Below are 22,540 nucleotides of genomic sequence, written 5' to 3'. Positions count from 1 at the left end.
CCTGAGAATAACCACACAAGAAAAGATATGTTGAAGCTTATCCCCGATGTGATAGTATCTGGAGGTGAGGGCTTGGGCAAGTGATTAGGACATGAAGGTGTGGCTTTTAATGAATGGGATTAGTATCTTTACAAAAGAGACCCCAGAACGCTCCCTTATCCCCCTCCGCCACGTGAGGACACAAGGGAGAAGCTGTAAATGAACCAGGGAGCAGGCTCCCACCAGACACTGAATCTGCTCATCCCTTGATCCTGGACTTCCCAGTCATCAGGACAGTAAGAGATAAATAATGTCTTGTTTATAAGCCGCCCGTCCTATGGTATTTTTGTTATAGCAGCCCGAACAGAATAAAGCAGAAATTGGCACCGAGAAGTCAGAGTGCTGCTCTAACAAACCCTTAAGAATGTAGAAGCAGCACTGAATTTAAGTAATGGATAGAGGGTGGAGGAGCTTTGTAGTACATGCGAGAAACACCCTACGTTGCTAAGAACCAAACTTTAAAGGAGATTGTACTGACAGCTCAGAAAGGAAAGAGGAGAGTGACAGAAAAAGCCTCAATCTTCACAGAGAACACCTAAGTAATGAATAGAATGTCGGTATAAATATGGATGGAAAAGGCCATTCAGATGATATCTCAGCCAGAAATAAGGGATATGTTATTGGAAGCTGGAGGAAAGGTGGTCTTTGTGGTAAGTAGCATAGAATGGGGCGGAACTGTGCTCATGTCCTGCTGTATTGTGCAAGGCAGAACTTGAAAGTGATGACACTGGAATTTCAGCTGAAGAAAAACTGAAGCAAAACGCTGTAGATAAGCTTGGTTCCTCCTGACTGCTTATAGTAAAATGCTAGAAGAGAGAAATGATATAACGACAGAATTGATAACAGAAAGGAAAGAACTTAAAACATTTTGAAAATTATCAGCCTATCCATATTATAAAAAATGAGAAAGTAGTCAGAAGAGAACACTAAGGGTGTGGCCTACTTAGCCAGAAAACTATAAAGAAAAACAAGGAAATAATTATCATGGTACTGCTTTCCTGATGGCAAGGGAAAATGAAATTGTGACTGGGAAGGTGTTACTACAATACTTTTTTTAAATAATAAAAAAAAATAGGTGGAAATCTGTATTTCATACAATAGAGGGGATAAGATAGTGTTTCTATGTAATTTTAAATGGTGCTGTAGAAAAAAACTTAAGGACAAGGAAATATGCTTAAAATATACCACTAAGTGAATGTAACAGAATGTGGGGCTTCCCTGGTGGCACAGTGGTTAAGAATCTGCCTGCCAATGCAGGGGACACGGGTTCGAGCCCTGATCCGGGAAGATCCCACATGCCACTGAGCAACGAAGCCCGCGAGCCACAGCTACTGAGCCCGTGCTCTAGAGGCTGTGAGCCGCACTACTGAGCCCACGTGCCACAACTACTGAAGCCCACGCACCTAGAGCTTGTGCTCCGCAACAGGAGAAGCCACCGCAATGAGAAGCCCGTGAACTGCAACGAAGAGCAGCCCTTGCTCGAACCAACTAGAGAAAGCCAGCGCACGGCAACGGAGACCCAATGCAGCCAAAAATAAAATAAATAAAATAAATTTTTTAAAAACTGTGTCTTTTGGGATAATTCCGGTCTTTAAAACATAGCTCTTTCAATTTTCCGTAACCTTATCAATGGTTCGACCTAATTAGATACGCTTTGAAACATAAAAAAAAGGAGTTAGGACAATTTTGTCACCAAAAATAGAAGGGTGAAAATGGCATATTAATGATTCATATCAACTTCAGGATGACAGTAATCTCCAAAGAAGGAAGAAAAAGGCATGAAAAAGTGAAGCTTTAGCTATATGTGCAATGATTTGTTTCTGTTTTTTAAAAAAGAGGGAGGGGATATGGGAACATATATATATGTATAACTGATTCACTTTGTTATAAACCAGAAACTAATAAAAAAAAAAAAGTAGTAAAAGCAAAAAAAAAAAAAAAAAAGAAGCAAATCTATTCTTCCTCTCCCCGTCATGCTGGAAGCACTGCCTCTCTCTCATCGACTTAATTCCTCCGAAAACCTACTCAAAAAAGAAGGGGGTTGAAGTGTCATTAACTCAAGTGATTTATCTTGCTTAGGTTAATGAAATTTAAAAATACTTAAGAACTAAAACATTTTGATGGTCTGGTCATACTAAACAGTACAACATTTCTGTAACTGTGCCTTGTAAACTATAACATACTCCATATTTAAACATCAATATTTTCAATACGAATTTCACTTTATTATTGCCAATGTCAAATAATGAGCGTTCCTTAGGAGGTTCCCAAGTAGAAAAAGTTAGACAATCCAGTAGAAAAATAGATGAAAGTCTTGAACAGTATATCACCAAAAAAGGATTATCTAAATGGCCAATAAACAAGTGAAAAGGGGGTCAGCTTCATTAGCCATCAGTGAAATGCATATGCCGTTATGATATACCTCCTAGATGGAAAAAAGGGGAAGATAATAATAGTTGTGGAAAAGGATGTAAAGCAACAAGAACTCTCAGACACTGTGGGTGCGAGTTGTAAACTGGTACAACCAATTTGGAAAACAATTTGGCCATATCTACTAAAACTGAATACATGTACAGCCTATGACTGGAAATTCCATTCCTGGGTATATACCCACAGAAATGCTTGCATATAAGGCTTAAAAAACATCCATAAGAATGCTCATCACAGAGCTATTTAAAAGAGCCAAAACCTGAAAACTACACAAATGACCATCTATATTACAATTTTCAAATACACTGTGGCCTATTCTCCAATGTAGTATTATACAACATGGAGAATGAATAAACTACAGTTACATCAAAAAATAAGAATAAATGTCCTTGAAATAATGTAGACCAGAAGGAGTCAGATACAAAGGAGCACCTACTGTATGGTTCCATTTATATAAAGTTCAAAAACAGGTGGCAGAAGTCATGGTATTAGAAGTCAGGCTACGGACTGTCTTTTGTGGAGTAGTGACTCGTAGTGACTGGAATATCATTACATTCTTTTTTTCATCTGGGTTCAGGCTACATGGACATGCTAAATTTGTGAAATTCATTATGAGGCTCACTTATGATTTTTACACTACTCTGATTATATGATTATTTCCATGGGAGAGACAATGAACGCCTCTAAATAAAGAGAAACATAGCCAACACAAAAACATCAGCTAAAGGCATCATTTTAATGGGATGGTACATCTGAGGAAGTCAGCAGGGGCCTCATATACAACTATTTCCCAACCGTTACAGGCAAATACTTTTTGTCAATGCAGCACAGAATTGCCACTTCACAGAAAATATGAAATACTTCATCGCTTCCACATGATCTCTTGCAAACACCTTTTGTTCGCCAGCAGGTATGAAACAATCTTCTTATGTATGTATTCCGTCCACTTCTAACTGCCAACAAAAACAAAAATAAATGCACAGTGCTTGCAGGGTCATAAAGCTATGGATAAATTAGATTGAAGGCTTTACTTTAAAACTTTTTAACTGTAAACTGGACAGGATACGAAGACCCCAGTCATGTTATGGCTGAGTGCCCCTTTTTCAGTTGCTCTGCAGTTATTTTCCACAGACCCTATTATGAATCCTTAGTTCCCATGGTCCCGACTCACATGAATCACTAAACAACTATGTACAGGTAAACAGGGCCAGATTCGCTTGGGAGTATTTGTTATGGAAGAAACATTTACACCTCAAAGTAGACCAAGGAGCCTGTCGAGGCCTCATACCAGGAGACATGCAGGGTCTAGGATAGCAGCAAGGCAGTCTGAGATTACCAGGCGTCGGCTTGAAGGAGGACAGATCACGAACACAGCATCACAGAAGCCCGTGGTTCTAGGCCTGGCTCCCCAGTAACATTCTATTGGACTTTTTGCTCCGTGCCCGACTACCTGCCCAGGCTTACTCACAGGGTAGCTGAAAGCATCCTGTGGGGTAACGAGCGTGAAATGGTTTGAAATACCTGAAACATGCATCTAAATCAATTGCTAGTATTTTTCCTAACTTTAAGACTGGGGTGCCTCTGGAAGCTGAGGGGTCGGGGAGGAGTGGTAAGGCAGGCAGTTTAAGAGGGTGAAGGTGGCTCTGAGTCACCCTACTGAATGACCCACTCTTCTTTGCTAAGCCTTATCAGTCTCTCCACCCAGCTGGCCCATGGGTGTGAGAGTAATCAATGTGGTATGACCAAAGGCCACTGGCAAGCAAATTTGCCTTTCACATGCCCATTAGCCCTGGGGCACCTCTTGGAGGACAAAGGAGTCCAGTGGAGACACCATGTGTCCAGAGGTCCTGCCATCCAGGACAGTGGCAGAGATCTCAACACAATCCTCACCTGCCCTCTGAATACTTCACCTTTGGCCCTCAAGTGATACCTTTAGAATATGAAGCTTCGGGGCAAAGGGTAAAAGCTTTCTGCAGACTTTAGCAAACCACAAGCAAAGTCTGAGAACCTCCACTTCAGTGACTTAAGTGGACCCTCTTCAGTAGTGTCAAGTTGCTGGTTTCTGTCCAGAGGGCATAAATTCTGAGCCCCTCAAACTCATGTTCCATAGGATCCCATCCTGCTTTAAGCTAACACACTGGAACAACCTGCTCTCTCTGTTGATGCTGCTCAGCATCAAGCTTGCCTTGGTTTCTAAACGTGTGAAAAAATAACCCAGGTAACTGACTTGGGAGTGCAAGTTCTAAGAGTCCTAAAGGAACAGCCCCCTTCCCACTCCCAAAGCCTACCTGTCCTCTAAAGGTCTCACACTTTTGCGCTGCCAATACCACCAGTCCAACTTTCCCTGCAAACTTCACAGGTTCCCCAGACCAAAATCCAGAACCAATTTCTTCTTTGAAATACTATGTGTCCTTAGCATTTATCTCCGTCCCCTAGAACGGCCTGGAGCATCCATGTCTGCTCACATCCCTCCCTGTTTCAACTTCCTTCATCCGAGTCCAGCTTCCTCCCCACTCTTATAGGACGTCACACCCACTTTCCCTTAACTGTTCGTAATTCCACAGGGAGGGGATTCCGTTTTACCTGGGGGAACACAGGAGAGCAAGACTAGGACCACAGGGACCAAGAGTGAGCTCCTCATAGCTGAACCAATCAGCAAAAAGACAGCTGACGGCAGGGGACAGTCACTCTATATGTAGCTCTCGAGACACAGGGAGCTGCGTGACTAGTGAACCTTTTAGGAACAAGAACATCTGCTCGCTCCACTGAGCAGTTCAATAAACTAAAAGTCTGACTTTGAACATGATGTCTCACCATTAAAATACACTTCCTGAGCGCCACTTGCAAACTGCATTCTCACCGTGGGAACAGCCCTAATGGCCTGGAAGGATGCTGTGTAGGCTTCCTTGTATCTTTACAGTACATCCATTTAACAAATGCCTGTAGTGTGCAGAGAACTGTAAGGCTACTTTATTTAGCTGACAAAGTGTTTTCAACAGTTGTTTTCAATCTCTCACCCTGAAAAAAAAAGAAACCCCAGGTAGATATTACTCTCCCATTTTAAAAGCAAAGAACATGAAGCTCAGGTGGAAAAAATGACTTGCTCAAGTTTATACAGATCATAAATGACAGCAACCCAACTTAACGTGACACCTGCATACGGAAGAATTAAAGCATGCTCCAGCCCAGTTCTAGTGTGGCTACAATCCATTTAGGGAAATCAGAGCTTCCCAAAGAGCAGGGCAAAGCCCTATAATACCATCAACATGAGTCTTCCATGCTGGGCACTGGGGGATCTACAGAGAATTCGTGTTAGAACTCTTGCTTTGAGGGACTGAAGGTCAGAGTACTTGACAGTTTACTTGACAGTTTTCAACGTGTTTTAAGCTTCACGAAACCTCTGTCTGAGCTTTATCAAGAATATGGAACCCAGAATCAGGCAATCCGAGTTCAGATCTGGACTCAGCTTGATGAGCTTTCAACACGGCACTGCTCCGCCTCTCCAGACGTCACTTCTCTCGCCCGTAGGACAGGCCGTAGAGACGCAGCTCCTCCAACTAGAGCAGCGGAGCCGGGGCAGCAACCCACCCCCCATCGCTCCATCCCACGTGCTTGGCGCCTCATGGAAACTCACCTGCACGTGTACCGCTTTGGTGGCCTCGTGCCTTCCAGCTTCAGGAAGCCTGTGATGTGACTGCCCTTACAGAGCTGTGCAAGACCCTAAAAGAACCGCAGAGCAAAACAATCATTCAGTACAGAAAAGGTGAAACATGTGAGTTTGGGGAAATGATCAAGAGAGCATGGGTGCACTTAGCGACACGAGAACCACTTTCCAGACCGAAGCAACAAGTACAGCCAGAAAGGCATTTGTTCACCTCATCTGGCTCTGATCTCCCCTTCTCCAGCCCTCCTCCTTGGCCTCCAACTCCACTCTTAACCACGGGGCCCTCCAGAACCCCAATTCCTTCTACTTTATACCTTCTCCCCAGCACACCCTTCCACCTCTACGTTCCAGTGAAACGCAGGGTTCTCCTCTGGAGGATGCTGCTTCCCAGCAGCCTTTGGTGACTGGAGGCTATTCATCTGTTGAGGCTCCACACACCATGGAACAGGCAAGAGCATTTGCTAACAGCCCCATGCAGTTTCCACAACAATCCCAGACATGATCTGACACCTCCTCTCCCTCACCCCACCCGCACCGCATTGCTCAACAAACCTCACCAGTCAGCTCACTCCCACCCACCCCTCCATCTGCACGACCACCACGCAGCTCGAGGCATCACCATCTGTCGTTCGACTAAGTGGCCCCTTAACCGGCCTCCTGTGTCATTTTTACGTATTTATCATTCGTCCTTCACGTAGTCATCAAAGTGACCTTTATAAAATTGAAACTGGATCACGCATTTGCCACGCATAAAACCTTTCACCGTCTTCCTAATGGGCTGAAGTTCCAGCTGCTTACATGGACGCCAAGCTCCCCGACTGGCCCCCGACTGCCTCCCCAGCCCTACTCCTCTCATTTGCCCACCCCTCCCCCTGGTCCAACCCCTGGACTTCACTGTTCTCAAACACATGCCCAACAGCTTCTACCGAGGCTATTCGCACATCCTGGAAACCTGCATCGCCGTCCCCCAACCTTCACCTAACATTTACTCATTTAAAGAGATGTTCTCAGTCTTTTCCACAGAATAAGTTTTCCTGAACGCTCCACAGCTAAATCACATTCTCCCTCGTTAGTTTTTATCACAGGGTCCTTTTCCATTGTTAGCACACTTATGTTTTTCTGGATTTAATATTTGCTTCCTCCACTTGACTACAAGCTCAACGAGAGCGTGCACCACGCACATCACATGTATATGACATCACATCAACCAAACACAAATTTTTCTCTAGGGCACTGCATTAATTCCCTGGGGCCGCCATAATAAAGCACTACAACCTGGGGGGCTTAAACAACAGAAATGTATTGTCTCACAGTTCTGGACGCTAGGAGTCTGAAATCAAGCTGCCTTCAGGGTTGTTTCCTTCTGAGGCTTGTGAAGGCAGGATCAGTTCCAAGTCTCTCTCCTAGCTTCCAGTAGCCCCAGGCATTCCATGGCTTGGAGACGGTGTTACCCCTATGTCTTCACATTGTCTTCCCTCCGCATGTGTCTGTGCCTGTGTCCAATTCTGCCCACTTATGAGGACACAGTCGTGTTGGATCAGGACCCACCTGAACTCGATCATCGGCAGGGACCTTATTTCCAAATGAGGTCATATTCACAGGCACCAGAGGTCAGGACTCCAGCACCTTTGCACAGTTTAACCCATGACAAACATCTTCCTGGGTAATATCTATGACCCAAATGACATCACATCAAACAATTTTTTTCTAGGACACTAATTGTCATTTTTTTTTGTCCTATCACACTACACAGAAGAAAAGTCAGCCACAGAGCTGCTTCTACTCCTGGGCTTCTGAACGCCACTGGAGAGTATCACACAATCCTGCAAGCAAGCTGAGGGTAGAAATTAGGTCATTCCTTTCACTTCAGATGCTATTTGACCTCACCGCCCACCAGAGCCTGTCCTACTCTCAGCAAGTGATCTGGTTTCTGCTCCAGAAAAAAATAAACGTCAGAGGGTCTTAAGTCATTTACCTTTGCACCCTATTCCCACCCACCTCACTCAATAAGCAACCATATACCTATAAATATATATGTATTCTTCCTCTTTTCCTTCTTCTTCAGAGGAATAAGTGTCAATTCTCCTGCCAAGTCTTATCCTTCCAGCCACGCTCCTAGCACATGCCCACCCATCTCTTAAGTTATGCTTCTTTGTCATTAATCCCCTCTTTTAAAAAAGTAAAACTTTTTTTTTACTTTTATTTACATTTATTTTTTGCAGCATTTCTTCTTTTCCTTCTGTGCAACCTGCCCTTCTGCGCAACCTGCCCTTCTGCTTTAGGAACAATCTGTTCTTTTTCAGTAAGGATCATCTCAGTGGGGCTGGGAGAGCTCATGTGTGGGATGAACCAACCATGAGCTCTGTAAGTCCTGCACCAAATCCTGGCGGCTTTGTTCACCTGGATGTTCTCAATGACCACAGAATCTCCATCTAAGCCCTTAACTTCAGCATTACTCTCTTCATTTTTGAGCATGTGCAGTAAAAATTCAACACTTTTTTGGGGCCACCAACCCTGCGTCCAGCCCCACTGTTTGGCCTGGACACACCTACCAACTCCACCATTGTAATGACGGAATGGCACACGGTGCTTCTTTAGAGTGACATCCTTCAGATACTTGGTGGCTTTTCGGATATGCATACCCTTAATGGCCTGGGCAGTTTCACAGTGTTCTTAAAGTGAACACAAAGATTTGAACCTCTTGACTTGCATGATTTTGTGGGGTTTTCTGGGTCAAGTGAATAGCGAACCACTTTTAGAGGTCACCTGAGGCCGCTTACTGGAAAAGGAATCAAAAAAATAAAACTTTTGGTTGTAAAATACATAAATAACACATATACAAAAAACCCAAAAGACAAATGTAGGGCTTCACAAATTATTATAAGCTTAACCCTATAGTAACACCACCCAGATGATGAAACACAACTTTGTAGCCACCCAAGAAATACCTCTCTATACCCCCATCTCAATCATAACCCTCGCAAGTTATCACAACCCTTGACTTTTATTGTAATCACGTCCCTGAATTTCTTTCTATTTATGCCAATCAATTGAGCAAGCTACAATTTACAAATCTTACAAAACTAAAATTTCATTTTGCTCATTTTTTTTTTACTATATCTTTTGGTCTCTGTTTATCTGTGTGTTCTCCCTCCTGCTCTCTTACAATTTACCTGTTCAATAGCCTAGGACACCTGACCTGCAGATGTACCCACAACCTGGATTTTCTTGACTATGTACTCACTCATGGTGAGGTTGAACTTGTACCTCTGTCCTCATATTTCCTGGAGATTGGCAGCTGGATCCAGAGGCTTGGTCAGGCTCAGGTTCAATCCCTTTACCAGAACTACAAGTTTTCTTGTGTCTCTTCATCAAAATCTCATAATAGGGCTTCCCTGGTGGCGCAGTGGTTAAGAATCTGCCTGCCAATGCAGGCGACACGAGTTCGAGCCCTGATCCGGGAAGATCCCACATGCCACTGAGCAACTAAGCCCGTGAGCCACAACTACTGAGCCCACGCTCTAGAGGCTGTGAGCCACACTACTGAGCCCACGTGCCACAACTACTGAAGCCCACGCTCCTAGAGCCTGTGCTCCGCAACAAGAGAAGCCACCGCAATGAGAAGCCCACGCACCACAACGAAGAGTAGCCCCTGCTCGCCACAACTAGAGGAAAGCCCTCGCTCAGCAATGAAGACCCAACACAGCCAAAAATAAATAAATAAATAATAAAATTTAAAAAAAAATCTCATAATATCTGGTTGTGCCTCTTTTTGTGCTTTCAGTAATCATTGATACTTAACTCCCAGATCCATTAATTCATCAAGGGTTGAAAAGGGGTGATATTCTAATTGCCAATGGCAGTTTTTACAGAATAAAAGTAACAATTCTAAAATTCATATGGAACCACAAAAGATCCCAAATAGCCAAAATAATGTTAAAAAAGAACAAGAAAGCTGGAGGCATCATGCTTCCTAATTATAAACTGTATTATAAACCTATAGTAATCAAAGCAGTATGGCACTGGCATAAAAACAGGCATATACACCAATGGAACAGAAATAAGAGCCCAGAAATAAGAGCTCATGCATATATGAACAACTAATACTTTACAAGAGAGCCAAGAACACTCAATGGAGAAAAGATAGGGAGATGCAAGTAAAAAACACAGTAAGATATCACTTCACACCTGTCAGGATGGCTATCATCAAAAAGACAAGAGATAACAAATGCACATGAGGATGTGGAGAAACGGGAAGCCTGATACACAACTGATGGAATGTAAATTGGTGCAGCCACTATGAAAAACAGTATGGAGGTTCCTCAAATATTAAAAATGGAACTAACGACCCCAATATTCACAGCAGCATTATTTACAATACCCAACATATGGAAGCAAACTAAGTGTCCATCAACAGATGAATGGATAAAGAAGATGGGATGGATACACACACACACACACACATAAACATATACATATGTAATCAATGGAATACTACTCAGTAATTAAAAAGAAATGAGATTTTGCCATTTGCAACAACATGGATGGACCTGAAGGGTATTATGCTAAGTGAAATAAGTCAGAGAGAGAAAAACAAGTATCATTATGATATCACTTATATGTGGAATCTAAAAAATAAAACAAATGACTATAACAAAAAAGAAACAAGACTCACAGCTATGGAGAACAAACTAGTAGTTACCAGTGTGAGACGGAAGCGGGGAGGGGCAAGTCAGGGGGAGGGGATTAAGAGGTGCAAACTACTATGTGGAAAATAAGCTACAAGGATATATTGTACAACACAGGAATTATAGCCAATATTTTATAATAACTATAAATGGAGTATAACCTTTAAAAAATTGTGAATCACTATGTTGTACACCTGAAACTCATATAATATGGTACATCAACTATATTGTAACTAATAAAAATCATCACTAAAACTATTACTAAAAGATGCACTTCATAAAGCGGTAAATTAAGCCCAGAGAGAAGAAATAAGATGAAAAACCATTAATAAGGAAATTATTTGCATCAGAGAATACTTATAAGCAACAACTATTAAAATAATAAAATACATAAATAAGTAATTTAGAGGTATAAAAACAAGGTTAAATTAAAATATTAAACACAACATGAAAGGTGAGCAGAAAACTACTGCAGTAAAACATTCCCAAGTCTTTGAATTATTGGAAAAAGATGAAGATAATGATTAACTTTAGACATTTTTTAATAAAGTTTACTGGTTAAAAATAAATAATCTCGGACTTCCCTGGTGGCACAGTGGTTGAGAGTCCGCCTGCCAATGCAGGGGACACGGGTTCGTGCCCCGGTCCAGGAAGATCCCACATGCCACGGAGCGGCTGGGCCCGTGAGCCATGGCCGCTGGGCCTGCACGTCCGGAGCCTGTTCTCTGCAACGGGAGAGGCCACAACAGTGAGAGGCCCGCATACCACAGCAAAAAAAAAAAAAAAAAAGATGATAGATATAAGGTATGGACATGTACTCCATCTACCACATAAGCCTCAAAGTTAATATTATTTCAACTTTAGGAAGCATGTATTAGGACACAAACCAAGGAAAACCAATGTAAGATGTGTGGACTTCAAACCCGTATCAATAAAACGCATTATTCTCTGGCCACCCCTCATCACTGTAATCGTGATCATAAAATACTCCAACCGTGTCCATCCTCCAGCAGAGCATGAGGGGCTCAAAGTACTCTTGCTGCAACCCACTTGACATAGAATATTTCAACCCCGTGATGACTGTTTCTCATCATAGATCAATATATTATGATACATGTTTTGTAAATAAATCTGATGAGCCTGGTTTATGTGAATCTAGACCCTGGGGGATGGATGTGCTTCGGGAGAGTGGAAAACCAAGAAACAGACCCTGGATTATGGCAAATACACAAGTGTAATGAGTACCCCAGAGTCAGACCACTCTTCTTCACATACTGGTATTACCTCTCCCCTCAACATCTGCATAGGCTTCGCTTGTACAATATCACTTTCTTATTAATAGTTCTATAGTGGACATTACCAGCTTGAGCAATGTTTCAGTGTAAGGGATAAGCCAACAGAGGCATTGCCTAATGAGATGACTGAACACTTGAAACAACCTTCTAATTTCCTTAACTCTAATCCTGCCCCGACATCCATCCCACACAGAACTGCTCAATGGGTCCATCCAAAAGACAAGTCAGACCTTCCCACTTCCTCACACTCCCTTCAGGAGTGCCTCTATAATACATTCAGTCTACAGTTGTTAACATTTCACTCACGTGGAGAGGGATAAACTGGGAATTTGGGATTAACATATACACACTACTATACATAAAATAGATAAACAACAAGGACCTACTGTATAGCACAGGGAACTATATTCAATATCTTCTAATACCATGAGAAGAACCTGAAAAGAATAGATACATATATATAAACCCTCCAGAAAGTAGGCAAAGAAGGATCTTACCTCAACATAATAAAGGCCATATATGACAAACCCACAGCCAACATCGTCCTCAATGGTGAAAAACTGAAACCATTTCCACTAGGATCAGGAACAAGATAAGGCTGCCCACTCTCACCACTCTTATTCAACATAGCTTTGGAAGTGGGAAGCAGTCCCACTTCCCATAGTGGGAAGCAGTCACATAGCACAGGGAGATCAGCTCGGTGCTTTGTGACCACCTAGAGGGGTGGGATAGGGAGGGTGTAGGGAGACGCAAGAGGGAGGGGATATGGGGGTATATGTATACGTATAGCTGATTCACTTTGTTATACAGCAGAAACATACCATTGTAAAGCAATTATACTCCAATAAAGATGTTTAAAAAAAGAATAGACATATAGATACATTTATGTATTACTTAAATACTTCCCTGTATACCTGAAACATTGTAAATCGACTATACTTCAGTAAGTTAAAAAAAAAAGAATCTGAAAAAGAATACATATTTGTATAACTGAATCCCTCTGTTGTAAACGTGGAACACTGTAAATCAACTGTACTTCAATAAAAAATAAATAAATTTTCACTCATGGTCCTTTGTAACCTGGCTCCACCTCCTTCTCCAGCCTTATCTGTAACCACCACCCATGTTCCAGTGATTCATAAATGTGCTTTCATACTGGCACACACCAAACTTTCCTATACCTCTCTCCCCCAATCCCATGGATCTACTGATGGTTCCTAGAGCCCTCTTTCTTGTACTTCCTGGATAATCCCTACTTACCCTTAAAGATTCTGCTCCAGAGTATCATCTCCTCCAGGAGTCCTTCCCTGCTTCCCTCAAAGCTCAGTTTCATGCCCCAAGTTTCCGTAGCACCCTGTACATAAATCGTGTAGAACAGCTTTTACCTCATCATATTAAAATTATAACCTATGGCCCATGCAACTGTGAGCGCAGAGTCTTCTCTCTTCTTTACGTCCCTGGAACCCAGCACAGTGCCCGGCATAAAGTGCCACTAATGCTGGCCACACTGAATGGAACTGAACTGGATATCCCCCTTTTCCTGCTCTCTAGAGCGCTCTACTTCCACGCCCCATGCTACAGTTCTCCTCCACACCCATAGTGATCCTGGCCCTTCCGTATTTTCCCACATTGGGTCTGTGCCTCACTTCTTACAGATATGAGTCTGAGTAAGGGAAGGGTGGGCTGGTGATCTGCCCATACTTATGAGTAAGGCTGAATATGTGTCACATGCCAGGCGCATGACCAGTGGTGCAGAACTGCCTTTCTCCACAGCCCCTCATAGAAATCCTTGGAGATAAGGACAGCCCGGTTAGCAACAAGTGTGCTAAGAAATTTGAGGATGGGGCAAAGACTTCAATGCCCAAAGGAAAAAATCATGTTCTCTAGGCAATCTGGCAGAAGTGAAGGAAGAAGGCAAACTAGCCCTGGGGACTTCTGGGCATCAGTCCCAGTGGCACAAGGCCATCTGATCTTGAAAGAAGGTACTGAGAACATTCTTCCCTGCGTGTGGCAGGGGACCAGTTCCCAGCCAGTATCTCCTCACAGAATGTCCTGACTCCAAACATAATCAAATCTTGCTAAAGGCAATAAATTGATTCACCTGATCACACAGCCCCTTCCAGGCAGATGTGTCTCTTTGATCACTTGGGACAACCAGACCCCACTTTCCTCTCTGAACTCCTCCAGGTCCAGAGAGTGATTTCTTCATTATCCTCATATCGAAGGAGCTGTTACATGTAACCAGCTGGATTTTCCTACTTGGGTTTGGACTTGGGTTTTGGTCTGAAGTTGTCTCTCAGAGCTTTCAGGGTGTTAGAGACACTGAAACTATGATCTTAATCCTCACTCTAAGTCCTGCCCCAACAAACAGAAGAACATAGTAAAAGAGTGGAAGGTTGGGCTTCCCTGGTGGCGCAGTGGTTGAGAGTCCGCCTGCCGATGCAGGGGACGTGGGTTCGTGCCCCGGTCCGGGAGGATCCCACATGCCGCGGAGCGTCTGGGCCCATGAGCCATGGCCGCTGAGCCTGTGCTCCGCAACGGGAGCGGCCACAACGGGTAAGGGGACCGCGTACCGCAAAAAAAAAGAGTGGAAGGTTCTGGACCATGCCCTAGGAGAACCAAGATTTAGGTCAAGTTTTGCCAGGTATCAGAGGAGCTGCTGTGCTCAGACCCTTTGTTCCTGTTCCTCTGCCCCCAGTCGCTGCAGCCTCCACTGCTTTTGGGCCTACCAGCCTGAAGAAAAAGTCTGAAGTCCCCCAGTTGCTAAGGAGAGGGCAGCAATGCACTCCTACCCTCTGACTTCAATGGAGTCTCCTATCAGCTCTATATGGCAGAATGGGTCACACTGAAGCCCCAACCGTCCAGCCCAGCTTGAAACAAGGGTCTCCCCATCTTCCACTGGGAAGTTCTAGGGTCTGAACCATGTCCCTTCATCAGCTATGGGAGGCCACCTCCTTGCATTGACCCGGGTCTTCCTCTTGGCACGTGTGCTTCCAGATAAGGGGATGGGTGTAAGTTAAGCTGGGCCACGGGAATAGGTCTCAGGCCTTCCCCGGGACTGACATCTCCACGGATTCTCTAGGGATGAGCTGGATGTGGGGCAAAGATCCTGCAAGAGGAGGCTGGTCCAGGGAAATGCATCTATAAACCTTGCGATCCAGTGCTCTGTTGTGAAACCTTGGGCTCCTGGTCAAAACCTCAGGCACCATCCCTCCCTACTCCCGCGTTCCTAAGCCCCAGAGATTAACCACAGAAGTTAAAAGGAAAGGAGTTGTGTGTGCCCACTGGTATCTTCTTAGTGAGATAGGAGGACTTTTTTTTAATCCCAGGGATTTTCACTATAGGAAACAGAATCTCTTCCAACTTGATCCTGGGTAAAGTATTCATTATAACATGAATACACTGAGCATTACGCAGTCCACGAAGGGAGGTGTGCAGCAGATCGTACACCACAAAAGAGAACCATCAAACAAGGTTGCAGCAACATAAGGGTTCTGTTGTCGAAATAGGGATGGAATCCCTTGGGGAGCCCTGGCAAAGCAGTACCCTCAGAAGCACACCTGGGAAAGATATTTTCTGAGGGTCATCCATCCCTGACCCTCACCTAAACTTTTTCCAATGAAAAAGCTGTGTGCTTGGGCTTTCCTGGTGGCGCAGTGGTTGAGAGTCCGCCTGCCGATGCAGGGGGACACGGGTTCGTGCCCCGGTCTGGGAAGATCCCACATGCCACGGAGCGGCTGGGCCCGTGAGCCATGGCTGCTGACCCTGCGCGTCCGGAGCCTGTGCTCCACAGCGGGAGAGGCCACAACAGTGAGAGGCCCGCGTACCTCAAAAAAAAAAAAAAAAGAAAGAAAGGTGTGTGCTTGCTAGAACAACCAGATTTTCAGCTATTCCATCAGGGTCAGGCAAGTGGAGGCCAAAGAGGCGTTGCAGAAGGGATGAAACTGACAGAGAAACAGTTCTACAAGACTTACTGAAGAGCCACAGTGCAGTAGGGAAGGGCCAGCCTGCCAAAGTCGCTCCTGTTCTTTTCTCATCCCTCTTCTCTCACAATTCTTTTGACTTATAATATTATACATACAAGGCCAAGCCACTTTCCACACATTTTTTTTCCCTTTTCCTGATTGAAAAAAGAAAAGAACAATCAAGAACCCACAGTCCCTGTATTTTATATTTGTCATCTCCATTTACCTCTACAATAACCTTATGAAGAGATACATTTTTTTTCAGTTTACAGATGAAGAACCCGAAATTCAGACATATTAGGTAACCTAGCCAATATCACATAACTCGTAAGTTGCAGAGCCCAGAGGCCAACCCATTCTAGCAGAAGCCAAGGGCTGTGTTCTTTCCACTATACATGGCCTGCCTTTACACCAGTACAAAACTTTGAGAAGGAATCGTAAAAGAAACCATTCTCTCTCATTTATTCCCATTTGGAGCGCCCAATTTAAGTACGGGACCCCACATACACAGTGAGTTTTCTTTGAGCTTCCCCATCCAACGAGACTCGATTTCCACGTCTTTCATGGGCCTCAAGCTCTGCTATGCCACAAACCTCATGCAACTTTTACGGCTTCTTTACTTTATGCGCCTTTTTTTTTTAACCGCTTACCTGTCTTGAAAAACCTTCTCTTGTTCCTGCGTAGGGTGACTACCCTATGATATTTATAACAGAAGGTCACCCTCCGTAGCAGACAATAATAGCAAATAACTGATAAGCACGTATACTTTGCTCTCTCCGCCCCGGGTCGCGGCAGCCTCCGCTGCTTTCACGCCTAGCACCCTGAAGAAAAAAAAAAAAGAAAGAAAGGTTTTTTAAAATCCCTAAAACTCTTTAAAATATAAAAACAGACGCGGGCGGGAGAGCGAATCCTCCCCGAAGAACCCGCGGGGAAGTCACTTTCGCACGCTTCCAGCACCTGGACGACCTTTGGTCCCCGACCGGAAGGCTAGCGGTGAGCCGCCCGCGTGCCCGCGCCCCCGCGCCTCCGCCCGCCGCCCTCGCCCGCGCACACAGCGTGTCCGCGCACCAGGCGTCCGCCCACCACGTTTTCCCGCACTTCGTGTCCGCCCACCACGCGTCCGCGCACCACGTATCCGCCCACCGCGTTTCCGCGCAATACGTGTCCGCTCACCTCGCGTCTGCGCAACAGATGTCCGCCCACCATGTGTCCGCGCACCACGCGTCCGCCCACCGCGTTTCCGCGCACTACGTGTCCGCTCACCACGCGTCTGCGCACCAGATGTTCGTCCACTACGTGACCGCGCGCCACGCGTCCGCGCACTACGTGTCCGCCCACCACGCGTCCGCGCACCACGTTTCCGCGCACTACGTGTCCGCTCACCACGCGTCTGCGCACCAGACGTCCGCCCACCATGTTTCCGCGCACTACGTGTCTGCTCACCATGAGTCTGCGCACCAGATGTCTGCCCAATACGTGTCCGCCCACCGCGTTTCCGCGCACTACGTGTCCGCTCACCACGCGTCTGCGCACCAGATGTTCATCCACTACGTGACCGCGCACCACGCGTCCGCGCACTACGTGTCCACCCAACACGCGTCTGCGCACCAGACGTCCGCCCACCACGTTTCCGCGCACTACGTGTCCGCTCACCACGCGTCTGCGCACTAGACGTGTGCCCACCACGTTTCCGCGCACTACGTGTCCGCCCACCACGCGTCTGCGCACCAGACGTCCACCCACTACGTGTCCGCGCACCACGCGTTCGCGCACTACGTGTCCGCCCACCACGCGTCTGCGCACCAGATGTCGGCCCACCACGTGTCCGCACACCATGCGTCTGCACACCACGATTCCGCGCACTACGTGTCCCCCCCACCACGCGTCTGCACACCAGGCGTCCGCCCACCACGTGCCCGCGCACCACATACATGTTCGCCCACCGTGTGTCCGCGCACCACGCCTCAGCGCTGCCTTGCTTCTACTTGGCGTGGCAGGCGGATGCGCCCAGGGCTTGCCCTTGCCGAGTTGGCGCCTACGTATATTTGGTTTCCCTCTTACCCGGGCTGCTGTAATTTTAAACACCGGAGCCCAAGCATAGTGACATTTATTAAAATTTTTAAATACACACAGGAAAACAATGCTACATCTTGTTAAAAGCCACCCTCATACTTAAAGACATACCAGCCACATTAGAATGGAAGGGAGGGAACGAGAATGGAGACAAGGGACGAGAGGAGAGAGTCCTCGTTCTGATCAGTGATTACAAGGTGATGTGAAGTCATTGGGAAAGAGTAACTCCATTCTGGGACCTTGAGAAGAATAATATAAACGGACAGTCAAATGGGTTAATAATATAAGTTGATCAGGAAGGAGCTCCCTGAAGAAATGGCATTTCACTTGAGACTTGAAGGATAATGGTTCCTGATCTCAGGTGGTACATTTTCTTTCTTTTTTTTTTTTTTTTTGGAGTAAAATTGCTTTACAATGTTGTGTTAGTTTCTGCTGTACAATGAAGTGAATCGGCTATATGTATATCCCCTCCCTCTTGGAACTCCCTCCCACCCCCCCAGCCCACCGTTCTAGGTGGTCACAGAGCACTGAGCTGTGCTCCCTGTGCTCTACAGCAGGTTCCCACTAGCTATCTGTTTTACACATAGTAGTGTATGTCAAACCTAATCTCCCAATTCGTCCAACCCTCCCCTTCTCCCCCATGTCCACATGTCCATTCTCTACATCTACATCTCTATTCCTGGCCTACAAATAGGTTCATCTGTACCATTTTTCTAGATTCCACATACATGCGTTAATATACGATACTTGTTTTTCTCTTTTTGACTTACTTCACTCTGTATGACAGACTCTGGGTCCATCCACATCTCTACAGATGACCCAATTTCATTCCTTTTTATGGCCGAGTAATATTCCATTGTATATATGTGCCACATCTTCTTTATCCATTCATCTGTCATTGGACATTTAGGTTGTTTCCATGTCCCGGCTATTATAAATAGTGCTGCAATGAACACTGGGGTACATGTGTCCTTTTAAATTATGGTTTTCTCAGGGTACATGCCCAATAGTGGGATTGCTGGGTCTTACGGTAGTTCTGTTTTTAGTTTTTTAAGGAACCTCCATACTGTTCTCCATAGTGGCTGCACCAATTTACATTCCCACCAACAGTGCAAGAGGGTTCCCTTTTCTCCACACCCTCTCCAGCATTTATTGTCTGTAGACTTTTTGATGATGCCCATTCTGACCAGTGTGAGGCGATACCTCACTGTAGTTTTGATTTGCATTTCTCTAATGATTAGTGATGCTGAGCATCTTTTCATGTGCCTCTTGGCCACTTGTATGTCTTCTCTGGTGAAATGTCTATTTAGGTCTTCCACCCATTTTTTAATTGGGTTGTTTGTTTTTTTGATATTGAGCTCCATGAGCTGTTTGTATATTTTGGAGATTAATCCTTTGTCCATTGCTTCAGACCAGGACAACTGAAAATTAACAGACTCTCAGGGAGGGCCATATGAGCCTTGCGAGCCTGCGGTTTGGCAGTCTCTTGGGAGCCAGCCCTGAACTCCTCTCTCTGGTCCTCGGAGCCCCCTCCAGCTTCTCTGAGCTTCAAGCCACGGCTCCAAGCAGAGCCCCTGTTGTCCTGTGTGGTCCCGCTAAGAAGTCCTCCTGGCAGGTCTGGGAGCGGTCGGGGCTGGGGAGATAAGCGCTGCTGCCAGCAGCTACCCCATGGCCCCCCGTGTGTGGGTAACCTGCACTCGCACATCACTGAGGCCTCGCTGTGAGCAAAGTTCAGCCCCGCGGGGCCTGTGCTGTCCGTCTGTGTGGGCCACTCCCTGGGTTCTGCCTGCATCCACTTCCAGCAGCCGGCTGAGTGGGCCTTGGAGACCACGAACTTTGATGTGAGTAAGGGAAAGCTGACCCGTATCACGTGGCCTCAGGGGATCCCTCTTAGAGAAAACCTGGCGTGGGAAACGTCTTCATCAAGAACCTGGGCAAATCTATACATATCAAGGCACTTCGTGATTCTTTTTCTGCTTTTGGAAACATTCTGTCCTGCAAGGTAGGGTGTGATGAGACCGGCCCTAAGGGTCATTCCTTTGACCCAAGAGGCTGCTGACAAAGCCATTGAGAAGACGAAGGGCATGACCCTCAGTGACCACAAAGTGTCTGTGGGCAGATTCAAGTCTCGAAAAGAGCGGGAAGCCAAGCTTGGAGCCAAAGCCAAGGAATTCACCAACGTTTACATCAAAAACTTTGGGGAAGAGATGGATGGTGAGAGACTGAAAGAGCTATTCAGCCACTTTGGTAAATACCCTAAGCGTCAAGGTAAGTGAGAGATCCCAGCGGGAAATCCAAAGGCTTTGGCTTTGTGAGTCACAAAAAACACCAGGATGCCAATAAGGCCTTGAAAGAGACAAATGGAAAAGCAATCAGTGGGAAAGTCATTTTCCTCGGCCGTGCGGCTGTGCACAGAAGAAAGTGAATCAGCAGGCCCCGTTAAAGTGGAAATTTTTTTTTTTTTTTTTGCTGTATGTGGGCCTCTCACTGTTGTGGCCTCTCCCGTTGTGGAGCACAGGCTCCGGACGCACAGGCTCAGCGGCCATGGCTCACGGGCCCAGCCACTCCACAGCATGTGGGATCTTCCCGGACCGGGGCACGAACCCATGTCCCCTGCATCGGCAGGCAGACTCTCAACCACTGCGCCACCAGGGAAGCCCTAAAGTGGAAATTTGAACCGCTGGAACAGCAGAGAATTAGTCGCTGTCAGGGGGTGAATCTCTACATTAAGAGCTTGGATGACACCAGTGATGATGAGAAGTTCAGGGAGAGTTTCCTCCTTTTGGATCAATCACCAGTGCTAAGGGGGACGCAGGAGGACGGGAGAAGCAAGGGTTTGGCTTTGTCTGCTCCACATGCCCCCAAGAGGCAAGCAGAGCGGTCACTGAGTGGATGCGTCATGGGCTCCAAGCCACTGTGTGTCACCCTGGACCAGAGAAAGGCTCACCTGACCAACCAGTGTAAGCAGCGCGTGCCAGGGATGAGAGCGCCCCCCACCAATGCCATCTGAAATCAGTCCCAGCCTGCCTCTGGGGGCTACTTTGTGCCGGCAGTTCCACAGGCTCAGGAAAGCCCTCCGTGTTACACACCGAACCATCTAGCACAGATGAGGCCTAATCCACGCTGGCAGCAAGGCTTCCAAGGAATGCCAAGTGCTATATGCCAGTCTGGGCCTCATCCATCTGGCTCCATCTGGGTCTGAGTGCCCCGGACTGCTTGGCTGTGGACTTTGGTGGCTAGCGCTGCCTAGCAAGGTCTGACTGACAGCTGCCCGTCTGGAGGCGTTCCCCCGGCTTTGCAGAACTTACCACCTCGTGCTGCGGGTGCTGCTGCTACTTCTCGGGCTGCTGCACCTTACAAGTCCACCACAAGGGTATCTCTCACCCTGCCGTACAGCCTCTGCAGACACGCCAGCCTGCAGTCCACGCGCAGGGCCAGGAGCCGCTGAGCGCACCCACGCTGGCCGCCGCGACACCTGCGCCCCTCCGCCCTGCCAGGAGCGGAAGCAGGTGCTGCGCGGGTGGACGTTTGCTCCGGCTCATCTGCACTCAGAAACCCCCTTATGAGGGAGGGAATGGGCTGCGGGCACTCAGTGGTGCACTAGGACCGTCGGTGGCGCTGGAGAACATCTGTTTCCTTGATCCGAGTGGTGGTTATGCAGTGTTTGCTGTATGTTCAGTCACTAAGCTGCGTCTGTGATTTGTTTATTTTTCTTTATGTCTTAAATTTCATCTTTTATCAATAATTTATGTTAAAAGTTTAAAAATAAGAACCACGTCAGAGCACAGAGGATTTTTAGGGTAGGGTAACAATTCTGTATGATACTACAATGGTGGATAGATGTTATACATTTGTCAAAACTCACAGAATATACAACACCACAGGTGAAATTTAGTGTAAACTATGGATTTTGAGGGATACTGTGTGTCAATGTAGGTTCGTCGTTTGTAACAAACGTACCACTCTGGTGCAGGGTGTCGAGAATGGAGGTGGTTGTACACGTGTGGGAACAGGACGGAGCCGTCTGCACTTTCTACTCAATTTTCCTGTGAACCTAAAACTGCTCTAAAAAATGGACTTTATAGATTCACAGGCATAGAGAACAGACTTGTGATTGCCAAGGGTGGAGTGGGGGAGAGATGGATTGGGAGTTTGGGGTTAGCAGAGGCAAACTATTACATATAGAATGGATAAACAACAAGGTCCTACTGTATAGCACGGGGAGCTATATTCAATATCCTGTAATAAACCATAATGGGAAAGAAAAACATAATTTTAAAATGGAGTTTAAGTCATTGCACTCAGGAAGGGTCTGATTAGTGAATGAGGCCACTGAAAAGGAAGCATGCTCCTTAAACAGGATAATTCATTTAGGGTTACATAGGA

General features: G+C 46.0%; 1 long non-coding RNA gene and 2 pseudogenes across 1 annotated transcript; 1 reads left to right on the top strand and 2 right to left on the bottom strand.

Moving 5' to 3' along the window:
* Positions 1-6,812: 6,812 nt before the first annotated feature.
* Positions 6,813-9,381, bottom strand: LOC132491715 (large ribosomal subunit protein uL22-like; annotated as a pseudogene).
* Positions 9,382-12,501: 3,120 nt separating this feature from the next.
* Positions 12,502-16,175, bottom strand: LOC132492224 (uncharacterized). The gene is made up of 3 exons (XR_009532788.1): positions 16,091-16,175; positions 13,377-13,470; positions 12,502-12,553 (listed from the first exon to the last, which is right to left on the bottom strand). It is a non-coding gene; the product is annotated as an uncharacterized LOC132492224 (long non-coding RNA).
* Positions 16,176-17,915: 1,740 nt separating this feature from the next.
* On the top strand, positions 17,916-21,853 carry LOC132491714 (polyadenylate-binding protein 4-like; annotated as a pseudogene).
* Positions 21,854-22,540: the final 687 nt, after the last annotated feature.

Source organism: Mesoplodon densirostris, chromosome 6 (assembly GCF_025265405.1).
Source record: "Mesoplodon densirostris isolate mMesDen1 chromosome 6, mMesDen1 primary haplotype, whole genome shotgun sequence".
In the NCBI taxonomy this organism is placed as follows: domain Eukaryota; kingdom Metazoa; phylum Chordata; class Mammalia; order Artiodactyla; family Ziphiidae; genus Mesoplodon; species Mesoplodon densirostris.
The sequence above is the reverse complement of the archived record's forward strand: the minus strand, read 5'-3'. Positions and strand labels throughout refer to the sequence as shown.